Genomic DNA, 12,158 nt, shown 5'->3' with positions numbered 1-12,158 from the left:
TGTTAGTTATATTTACGTATTCATAAAAGGTATTCTGTGAAGCCCATAGTCATTACATAGTACAATTACAAAGTCGCTGTCGCTGTCTGTCCGTTCCTATATATGCTTAAATCTTTAAAAGTACGCAAAGGATTTTGAAGCGGTTTTTTTTAATAGATTGATTTATTAATAGAGTGATTTAAGTGGAGGGTTTATATATATATTACATGTACACCCATGCGAAGCCGGGGCGAATACATAGTGCTATATATAAGCCACAGTTGTAACTTTTATTTGTCATTCCAATTTTAAAAAATGTTATTGTTGATCTGTTTATATATTTTATTTTTTATATTTCATGTAATTGAAAGGGGATCAGCGTAAGTTAGCGGTAAAAGGCAACTGACACCTATATATAAGAAGTGTGATAGATACTGACACCTCATATATAAGCGAAGATGCAACATACAGTTTCTCATATGATGCAACATACAATGGTTGCGACATTTTTGTCATTTCGCGTTACTCTTTTATTATCTATGGATTTCATCCGAATCTCTGTGATTTTAACAAAGAAAGACAATAGACGGTCGAGGAGGTACTTATATTCCGTAATACATTATGATACAGTTAGAGATGGGAATAAGTTAATGTAAACCATCAAACGTGAGTCATTAATTCGGACTGTTCATTTTAAAGAACTAATAACCGATATAGTTAATTTAGAAGAATCGATAACTGATGACGAATCCATTAAACGATGGAGAATCAATAAATTATCTTTGTAAATCAACTGTAACAATTTAGTATTACTTTACATTTTGACGGCCTCGGTGGTTTAGCGGTTTAACACATCGCTTTATTTCCGATATTCGCGACTTCGATTCCTCGGACGGTGGAAATATTTGTATTCTATGATATATATATATAAATACTTAGATTTTTTTTGTAAATACATACATAATATACATAGAAAACACCCAGACAGAAACAAACAGTCTGGGTGTTTTCTATGTATATTATGTATGTATTTACAAAAAAAAACTAAGTATTTATATCAGTTGTCTAGTATCCATAATACAAGCTCTCCTTACCGTGGGACTAGATGCCGCTGTGTTAATTGTCCAGGGTAATTTTTTACTGCTGTTTACCTTTTGTTTACAGTAATAAGTAATTATGAGTCCAATTGTAATTTAAATTATTGAGAATATTTTTTAATCCTTAATAATATTATATAAATATAAAGGCAAAAATCAGATGGCTTACAAAATGGTAAGTGGTAATTATCGTCTGAAATAAAATACATGAAAATAAACATAATTTCATTCACTATTAGAAAAATAATAGAACAGAAATATAGGTGGTTACTTCATTCGTTCAATCGAACTTAGATTTCTGTACTACATTCTCTGCTGTCATCTTGGTTGATAACAAAAAAGGTAATTTATCAATAGCCCCGCTTCTTGTCTTTTACGACTTTGGAGACCTACATTTGTAGCAAAAAATGTCTAATGACGAAAAGTGATTACTTTTTCTTAATTTATAATATTATGGTAATACTTTCTTAACTGTATTCCAAGACGGCATAGTAGGGGATTCTTAGTATGTTTAACTTTATCCTTACTAATATTATAAATGCGAAAGTAACTCTGTCTGTCTGTCTGTCTGTCTGTCTGTCTGTCTCGCTTTCACGCCAAAACTACTGAACCGATTTAAATGAAATTTAGTACGCAGATAGTCTAGACGCAGAGGAAGGACATAGGCTACTTTTTAATGCGTAAAAAGGGTTGTAAGGGGTTCAAAATGGAAATACAAGGTTATCTTTATGCGGTTGAATCCTTATTCGTCATCTTTTCATTTCACTAGCTAACAACCAATCAACACATCGCGTGCGTTTGCGCCATTCGCCATCTTTTCATTTCACTAGCTAACAACCAATCAACTCATCGCGTGCGTTTGCGCCAATAAGGTATCCATCACAGAGAACAAAACCACAGATAACATAATGTAAAACGAAAGATCTTGCCGGAAACATGACGTTGACGTTTAGCGAAAATATTGTTTTTTGACACTTTTTTATGATAAAATCGTATATCGTGTGCATGTGTTTTTTCTTTAAACCTGAAATTGGCCGATTGCGAGACAAATTTGGCAACTTTTTTTATTAATTTGTTTTACGGCTCTGGATACAAGTCCTGTTTAGCCCAACTTAAAGTTTTACAATATAAATTACAAAAATTAAAGTCAATGTCCAATGTTAAATAATAATAAATGTCAAACGTTGTTTCCCTGTTCTGAACAACTTAAAAAAAAAACTTAATAACAATCACAATTTCTTCAAATTTTATTATTTACATTTTTTAAAGAATGTTGTGGTGTGGCACTATCCGAAATTAAATTATTTACCCAATTTTGTAGGTTATACAGAAATAATATGTGGGTGTTTATTTAAAAAGCATTAACACAAAATTAATAAAGTATAGGTATTAATAAATATATGGTTGTTGTATCAAATAGAATTTTCTTATTTTTCACTAAAATAAAAACTAACTGTCTTTTTTATAAAATAAATGACCTTTTCATTGTGCCATATATTATGGAACTATTTAAATTATTTAGCTGATTGTAAGAAACAAAATGTTGGTTTGTAGATTAATACTGTAAAATTATTATTTGTACGGAAACGATAAAAATATATTTTTGTGCTGCGACAAAAACTAATATTATAAATGTGAAAGTAACTCTGTCTGTCTGTCTCGCTTTCATATATAATGCCAAGTCTAGACCCTGAGAGACGGAAATAGGCTACTTTTTAATGCGAAAAAAGGGTTGTAAGGGGTTAAAAGGGGGGATGAAAGATTGTATGGAAGAATCGTCATTTTTTAAGCTAGAAGCTTGAAACTTATTTTTGAGACTGTTGATTATATATATAAATAAAAATGACATTCAATGTTTGTAAAAAATTACCCTTAAGGGGGTAAAATAAAATAGGGGATGCAAGTTTTTATGTAAATTCGTCATTTTTGAAGCTAGAAGCTTAAACTTATTGTTGAGACTGTTGATTAAATATAAATACATACGACATTCATCGTTTGTAAAAAATTACCCTTAAGGGGGTAAAATAAAATAGGGGATGCAAGTTTTTATGTAAACACGTCATTTTTGAAGCTAGAAGCTTGAATCTTATTGTTGAGACTGTTGATTAAATATCCTTATATATAAATGCGAAAGTAACTCTGTCTGTCTGTCTGTCTGTCTATTCACGCCAAAACTACTGAACCGATTTAAATGGAATTTAGTACGCAGATAGTCTAGACGCCGAGGAAGGACATAGGCTACTTTTTAATGCGTAAAAAGGGTTGTAAGGGGTTCAAAATGGAAATACAAGGTTATCTTTATGCGGTTGAATCCTTATTCGTCATCTTTTCATTTCACTATCTAACAACCAATCAACACTTCCCGTGGTTTTGCGCCATTCGCCATCTTTTCATTTCACTAGCTAACAACCAATCAAAACATCGCGTGCGTATGCGCAAATAAGATATCCATCACAGAGAACAAAACCACAGAAAACATAATGTAAAACGAAAGATCTTGCCGGAAACATGACGTTGACGTTTAGCGAAAATATTGTTTTTTGACACTTTTTTATGATAAAATCGTATATCGTGTGTATGTGTTTTTTCTTTAAACTTGAAATTGGCCGATTGCGAGACAAATTTGGCCATTTTTTTTTTAATTTGTTTTAGGGCTCTGGATACAAGTCCTGTTTAGCCCAACTTAAAGTTTTACAATATAAATTACAAAAATTAAAGTCAATGTCAAATGTCAAATAATAATAAATGTCAAATGTTGTTTCTCTGTTCTGACGAACTTATTAAAAAAAACTTAATAACAATCACAATTTCTTCACATTCTATTATTTACATTTTTTAAAGAATGTTGTGGTGTGGCACTATACGAAATTAAATTATTTACCCATTTTTGTAGGTTATAAAGAAATAATATGTGGGTGTTTATTTAAAAAACATTAACACAAAGTTAATAAAGTATAGGTATTAATAAATATATGATTGTTGTATCAAATAGAATTTTCTTATTTTTCACTAAAATAAAAACTAACTGTCTTTTTTATAAAATAAATGACCTTTTCATTGTGCCATATATTATGGAACTATTTAAATTATTTAGCTGATTGTAAGAAACAAAATGTTGGTTTGTAGATTAATACTGTAAAATTATTATTTGTACGGAAACGATAAAAATATATTTTTGTGCTGCGACAAAAACTAATATTATAAATGTGAAAGTAACTCTGTCTGTCTGTCTCGCTTTCACGCCAAAACTACTGAACCGATTTGAATGAAATTTGGTATACAGATAGTCTAGACCCTGAGAACGGACATAGGCTATATATATTAAAAGGGGGGTGAAAGATTGTATGGAAGAATCGTTATTTTTGAAGCTAGAAGCTTGAAACTTATTTTTGAGGCTGTTGATTAAATATAAATAAAAATGACATTCAATTTTATTCAAAATTACTCTTAAGGGGGTAAAATAAAATAGGGGATGCAAATTTTTATGTAAATTCGACATTTTTGAAGCTAGAAGATTGAAACTTATTGTTGAGACTGTTGATTAAATATAAATACATATGACATTTATTGTTTGTAAAAAAATACCCTTAAGGGGGTAAAATAAAATAGGGGATACAAGTTTTTATGTAAACACGTCATTTTTAAAGCTAGAACCTTGAAACTGATTGTTGAGACTGTTGATTAAATATAAATAAAAATGACATTCAATGTTTGTAAAAAATTACCCTTAAGGGGGTAAAATAAAATAGGGGATGCAAATTTTTATGTAAAATCGTCATTTTTTAAGCTAGAGGCTTGAAACTTATTTTTGAGGCTGTTGATTAAATATAAATAAATATGACATTCATTGTTTATAAAAAAATTACCCTTAAGGGGACAAAATAAAATAGGGGATGATAGTTATTATGTAAATTCGTAATTTTTGAAACTAGAACGATGAAACTATTTTCATTGGTTCTTTTGGGGTAGATTTTTAAATACCCCACTAATGTTATAACTGTGAAAGTAAGTCTGTTTGTCTTTCTGTCAGTCTTACGCTCCAAAACAAAACAAAAATTTAAATGAAATTTAAAAAATTTAAACACAGTTAGTTTACACCCGGACAAAGAATATAGGGTACTTTTGAATGTGAAAAAAGGATTGTAAGGGGGTTGCAATGGTACGCTGTATGGAGGAATCGTCATTTTTTATAACTAGAAGTTTGAGACTCATTTTTAGACATTCAATGTTTGTAAAATTTTTACTCTTAGGGGGAGGGGGGGTAGTAAAATAAAATAGGGAATGAAAGTTATTGTGGAAATTTGCTGTTTGTGTGGTTGTGGAAGCTAGAACGATTAAACTTTTTTCTTTGTCTTTTTAGAGTTAGTTTATTAAATACCCTACTGATATTATACATGTGAAAGTAACTTTGTCTGTCTGTTTGTCTCGCTTACACGCCAAAAATATTGAACCGATTTAAATTGAAATTTGAAACAGACATAGATAGACTAGATCCTGAGAAAGGACATAGGTTACTTTTTAATGTGAAAAAGGGTTGCAAGAGGATTGAAAGGGTAGATCCAAGGTTATATAGATGTATCGTCATGTTTAAAGCTAGAAGCTTGAAATTTATTTTTTAGCCTATTGATTAAATATTTATTTTTATTTTTTATCATTTTTTAAGCTAAAATGATGAAACTTATTTATTTGACTTATATTGTGTTGAGTTAAATATTTTTTCATTATTTACGCGGACGAAGTCGCGGGTACATAATATTATAAACGCGAAAGTTTGTGAGTATGGATGGTTGTTACTCTTTCACGCAAAAACTACTAAACGGATATTGATGAAATTTTACAGTAATATAGCTTCAATATACATCAGAATAACATATAGGCTATATTTTATAATGAAATGAAACCGCAGGCATATCTAATTATTTTATATATTTACTAGCTGACCCCGCAAAGGTTGCTTTGACATATAAATTAAAAATACTATTAAATTATAATTATTAAATAGGGGTAGATGATATAAGGGTGAAAATTTGTTATTGTATGTATGTTTTAATACCACATTATATATAACATATATTATATCCCAAAAATAAAGAATAAAATGGTAGGGGACAACCCTTATCACGTAGGGGTATGAAGATTAAATTGTAGCCGATTCTCAAACATACTGAATATGCATATAAAATTTCATATAAATTGGTCAAGCCGTTTCGGAGGAGTATTCGTAGGAGGAGGAGTATAGTATTTATTTGAGTAGGTCATTGTGACTCGAGAATTTCATATATGAGATTTGATGAAGCTGTAACTATAGTTTAATCTAAAGAAAGATAACGATTGTAAGAAAAGTGATTATTTACACAGGAGTATAGTGGTCTCATTGCTGCAATATGCAATGACGACCTCGGTGGTCTAGTGGTCTAGCACACCGCTTTACGTCCGATGGCCGCGGGTTCGATTCCTCGCACGGCACAAACATTTGTATTCATGAGTATGAATGTTTGTATCGGTCTGGGTGTTTTTATGTATAATATGTATGTATTTACGAATAAAAAAATATTTATGTACTTGTATCAGTTATCTAGTACCCGTAACACAAGCTTTAGCTAGCTTAACTTGGGACTAGATGGCGCTGTGTGAATTGTCAAAAAAAGAAAAAAAAATGTACTATATACCAGGTCGACCTCCACGCAGTTCGTCCCCGAAACCGCTATGGTTAATTCACTAGAATTCACTATTCATCCAATACATATAAATAACAAAGTCTAACCACAATTGTACTAATTAGTACCAAATATCAATAAATATATACTACTCAAATGTGTAAGTAAAGATTTATCACCGTAATGAAATTAACAATAATCTCAAGTAGTGCAAACGCAACGTCATTAAATTATGCACTTTACAGCGATACACCATAAGATTCATAGTGTAATCGATAGCTCGCATGTCTATCAATAATAAACTCACCGCTGATGTGGTTATACCAGTAATCAGAGACCGTAAAGGGAGGAAAGTTAACACTCCCTGAAGCAAATGTCCGGCTCGAAGGACCAATAAAAGAAAATTGCACGGCAATATATTAACGGTAATTTACTCTAATTACTAACGTGTGTCCATTAATTGATTTTAAGGCTTGTTGTTTTGGTAATTGATATCTAATTTAATAATACTATATGAAGTAATGAAGTAATTACAAAAAAATATAATGTTTTCGTTACAAAACGGCCTATCCCAATAAAAATTAAAAAGTTAGGCATTAAGTTTTACATTTCACGCTTCTGGTTTTAAATGTAAAAATATATAAATATAATATGTATAACTTCTTTTACGGGTGCTAATTTGAGATGGTGGGTATCAGGTCGTTGCTACCCATTCTAACTCTCACTACGCATGCGAGCCACTGACATACTCGGTTACTCGTACTCGCGGAGATATTTCATATCTAGATAAGCCGTAATTCGAGCAATTAAACAAAACGCTCTTCTTTTATTGTCTTTAACATTTTTCCTATGTTGCAATATTTTGGCAAGTTCTGCGCGAAATTAATTTCAAACCTTTACTAAATGGGTTAGACATAAAATGTATATTAAAACTATTGTGTTGCGATTAACTTATACAAAATTAAATAACAAATTCACTTTGAGTTTAGACACAATGATTTTTATGTTACTCGAGCCAGCCTTTTTGTATGTTAGTAACTTTTTTAGAATGTCATATATAAAATCGCTTCCTGTTTTTTATTTTATATTCTAGATTTTAATTTATATAGACATGTCACTATCACCAATTCAATATCTTTATCCTCATTTCCTAATGTTTCTACTTCCTTAATTTTCTTAGACCCATCGTTCATTTCTTGTGCCGTCATATTTTTTTTACTGTTACTGAACTTATATCATCCATCAACAAGTTTTATCTAGTGACAAAAACAACAATGTAATATAGATAATTAGAAATCGATCCATAATATACACCGTTGAATATATCAAGCATCACGCACGAAAATATAATGTCAAATATGAAACTACGTATTTTTCTGGAGTAAATTAAAAATAATGGTAATTACTGCCATTTACGTATAATTTGCGTATTTCTTCCTTACGCCACTTCTAGTAGGAGACTGCGCACATGTCATGTGAAGATCGGCGTATAGTCTCCGGCGCCGGCGGGCGGCGAGCCGCTCCGGCGATTTCGTGCATTTTTTGCAAGTGACGAGTTGGATTTCTAAATAATTTAAATACGTGCACGATGTTGGAAACGCATTAAACGCAGATAGCGAATTAATTGCAACACAGAATTGGGTTTCTGTGTATCGATTTGCGTGTATGTCGCTCGCGGCTTTTAATTGAGTTTTAACTTTTAATTACGTTGACGTTATTGGGGCAGTGTAATTGTGAAATTAGTTGACGCACATGTATATTTTAGCTTGTAAATTTTCGTATAGTTATATATGTATTAACACCATTGTTTACACTTACTTTTTTTATTGATACGACTAGTGAATCCAATTAAAACACAGAACCATGTCACTGTCACAGATGCGATTGCGAGCACTTGCGCGACGCGTGGTAATCGGCTGGACGGTTGCGTAGGAGACGCGTGCTTGCCTTTCAGATGCGCGGACGCAACTGAGGACCGAGCTCAGGTGAAATGATCCACCGACACGGGAGTGGAACGAAATCGCGTAAGTTTTGTTGCAGTTTTACGATACTAGTTATAATAAACGGAAAAGTGGATCTAACTATATGTAAGCAATCATACCCGAGTTGTACGATGAAATTTAAAATACATTAGTCGCAGAGTTAATAGATTTAAAATTATTTTAAATTACAATCTCGCTATGTGAGGCAATTGCGCTAAGAAATTTCATGATAATGAAGTGAATAAATTTGCTTATTTACATTTCTGTTCGATCGTATATAAATATATAGTCAGACGTACACAAGCCTGACTAAACACATAATGTGTTTATAATCATCATCATCATTATCTTGTCAACCTATCCATCGACCATCGAACATAGATCTTCCCCTAATTTCGCGGCAATATATGAACCATCAGTGTCTATCAACAACTCAACTGTAATAAATCTCATGTTCAAAAGTAATGAAATCAGGTCTGGTATACTATCACCAGGAATTCACCAGAACATCACCAAGTTCGATTCCAGCTGAGATATATAAATGTATGTTATTAACTATAAGTCAAACAGTCCATATTATTAATTTAAATATATATTATTAATATAATTAAATGTACACATAATATACATAGAAAACGCCCAAACCACTATAAACAATTATAGCAATGACAAATGTGCCGTGGGAGGAATCGAACCCGCGACCATTGGAGGTAAGGCGGTATGCTTGACCACTAGACCACAGAAGCCGTCAATCCGACAATATATCAGTAGTAATAATATAAAAAGAGATACATTAAGTAAGAGGAAAGTAAACTTTGTAACCAATGCACCGATTTGAGAAATTCCTGAAGAGAAGTTTGAAAGGTATAATAATCTAAAGTAATGTTATACGGAGGAACGAGGATCATGTCCTATGGAAAGTGTATAATATGAATGTGGATGGATGTAAAGGGAGGGGACGCCCTAAGAAAAAATGAATGGATTGTGTGAAAGATGATATGAATAAAAGAAGAGTATGTTCAGATATGATGACTGGCAGTGGAAGAGAATGACATACTGCGCCGACCACAAATAATGGGATAAAGACAAGGCAATGATAAATAATCTAAAGTAACAAAAAATATATTATATTAATATATACGAAATTCATAAAGTTATAAGCACATAGCGAAAACCCGAACGAGGAACTATTCCACGATCTATATATAGGTATACTACTATGTGATGAAAAAACATTGTACTTCTTTTTAGAAAAATTGCGCTCACGCAGAATAATGAAATTTCGCACACTTTTAGTGAATAATATATTTTCCAAAAAAAATGCAACGTCATCATCATCGCAGCCCGGAAGACGTCCACTGCTGGACATAGGCCTTCCCCAAAGATCTCCATGACGATCGGTCGTGCGCTGCTCGCATCCAATGCCTTCCAGCGATCTTGACCAAATCGTCGGTCCACCATACTGGAGGCCTTCCCACGCTGCGTCTTCCGGTCCGTGGTCACCACTTGAGGACTTTATTGCCGCAACGCCATCTGTCCTATGAGCTATGTGCCCTGCTCATTGCCATTTCAGTGTCGCAATTATTTGGGCTATGTCGGTCACTCTGGTTCTTCTGCGGATCTCCTCATTTCTGATTCGATCGCGCAGAGAAACTCCGAGCATAGCCCTCTCCATTGCCCTCTTGCTTGTTTATGAGGCCCATAGTTAGCGACCACGACTCTGTGCCGTAAGTCATCACTGGCAACACACATTGGTCGTAAACCTTCGTCTTGAGACACTGCGGAAATATTGACGAAAAGATATATCGGAGCTTCCCGAACGCTGCCCATCCGAGTTGGATTCGACGATTGACCTCATTCCTTTGTTTTTTTGATTCTATAATCCTAATATTTTATTTTACAAAAAAATACATTAAATCTATAAATAAAACATTACACATACTACAATGTACTTGACACACGCACGGATATAAACTTTTTTGTTTATTGTTAAAGTATGTGGACAAATTAAGACCTTATTGAATGTACAATGAATTATGGTCAAATTCCGACCACTGACCGACCAATAGTAATGATAAATACCCCTTAAATGTACAAACACAATAAATGTCTAAATAAAAAAGCATTAACACTATTTCGAGGAGCAAGTAAACGGTCGCTTTGTACGCGAGGGTAGCGCGCCCATTTCCCGCTCCTGTACAAATATTTGTATGTCTTTTCAAATATTTATTACCACTTTGAGTAAAATATACAGCACGCTTCCGAGGCCGCAGTAAAACGTTAGGCTTCGCTGTTATTATTTGATGAAGATTAGTATACTAATGCTCTGTGCCAACAATTTCGCGTAAATACTAAAAACACCGTTTTATTACTTTAAACAATAGGCCTGTCTGCCCTTTGAATACATAAACATTGTATTGTTATGCTATGCTTACTTTATACACATATTCTAGAATATATTTCAATATTTATAAATAAATAATAATTGAAAACAAAAATAATAAAATAAATAAAATCCTGACAATTTACATGTCATCTAGATCCGACTTATGCGGCGACTATATTATGGGTACTAGATAATTGATAAAATTACTTAGATAAATTTTTAATACATAGACAACATACGCAGTAAACCAACCGTACCAATAAAAACATATATAACAATATATAATTATTTGTATTGTACAGAGATCGAACCCACGACCATATTAACACAAGTCAGTAAGTTAGTCAGTCAGCTAAACCGCTAGACCATCGAGGTCATCATCATTGGTAACGAACGATACGTATTGTGTAATAATGCGTCGTTGTATATTTAAAAAGCTTAGTAACTGGCGGTGCATATAAAAGACATCAACGTGTGCGCATGCGCATGATAATGTGAATTGATTGATTCACTTACTGAAAACGTTTTTTCATTCATCATCTTATTAAAACTAATGAAGTAAGATTTGATTAATCAAAGTTTCATTTAACATAGTTTCACGGAAATACAATTCCTAAAAAATCCTTCCTAATAATAATTTAAGAATTCGAATCTTAAAAAAAAACTGTAGGTGAATCGTGATAAAATTAATGTACAATCAAACTCAATATATCGATTGGTCATGTCGATTAAAAATGAAACATCATAATTGTCGAAGCTATCGCGTAATATAAACATATTAAAATATAGTGGATTTTAGAATATCGTTCAATTTTAAATCAATGGAAAATTATGACAAGCCAAGAAATATATTATAAGTATAATAAAAATAAAAAAGTGTTTTTATTTCTTGCTTTTTAAAACATGTACACATTTAGAAACATATACATGCTTCTAATGCACAACTAAACACATTGCAATTACTTCACCAAGCCAATTTAAACTATTCTATTATCTTAAACAAACCAATTAAATTAACATTATATGATTAAATTTCACATTTAATATAATCATAAAA

General features: G+C 32.1%; 1 protein-coding gene across 1 annotated transcript in view; it reads right to left on the bottom strand.

The window, feature by feature from the left end:
- Positions 1-8,686, bottom strand: part of LOC131848825 (serine proteinase stubble) — a 147,418-nt gene extending 138,732 nt beyond the window's left edge. The window contains exon 1 of the mRNA XM_059198768.1: positions 8,552-8,686. The gene's annotated coding sequence lies outside the window, so the exon portion shown is untranslated. The remainder of the gene's footprint in view (positions 1-8,551) is intronic.
- Between the last annotated feature and the right edge of the window lie 3,472 nt (positions 8,687-12,158).

This window comes from Achroia grisella, unplaced genomic scaffold (assembly GCF_030625045.1).
Source record: "Achroia grisella isolate CSIRO2021 unplaced genomic scaffold, CSIRO_AGI_Agris_v1 utg5936, whole genome shotgun sequence".
Lineage (NCBI taxonomy): Eukaryota > Metazoa > Arthropoda > Insecta > Lepidoptera > Pyralidae > Achroia > Achroia grisella.
The sequence above is the reverse complement of the archived record's forward strand: the minus strand, read 5'-3'. Positions and strand labels throughout refer to the sequence as shown.